The sequence below is a fragment of the Notothenia coriiceps genome, unplaced genomic scaffold (genome assembly GCF_000735185.1).
Source record: "Notothenia coriiceps isolate Sejong01 unplaced genomic scaffold, NC01 NC01_scaffold00018999, whole genome shotgun sequence".
Lineage (NCBI taxonomy): Eukaryota > Metazoa > Chordata > Actinopteri > Perciformes > Nototheniidae > Notothenia > Notothenia coriiceps.
In genome coordinates this window covers 788585-788856 of record NW_011351700.1, presented here as the reverse complement: position 1 = coordinate 788856, position 272 = coordinate 788585, and positions in this window count along the sequence as shown.

Here is a 272-nt window from a genome sequence, read left to right as displayed (position 1 = left end):
TAAGGAATGTGCTCCAGCACTTAAGGGTCAGTTTTATGGCCTGATAGGGGAGTTTACGACTGTGAGAACGCTGGCTTTTTAAGCTCCACAGATGTGAGAGACATCTCCTGTGTCTCCTCCAGATGTTTACGCCTCCCCCAATATGCTCATTAACTCTCTGTAAACTAGTTAAAAGGTCTATCGAGAGATAGGCTGGTCAGAATTGACATGACAACTGTTAGAAATTAAAATCAATGTTGATATGGCGTAATTTGAATTAAATACACTATTTG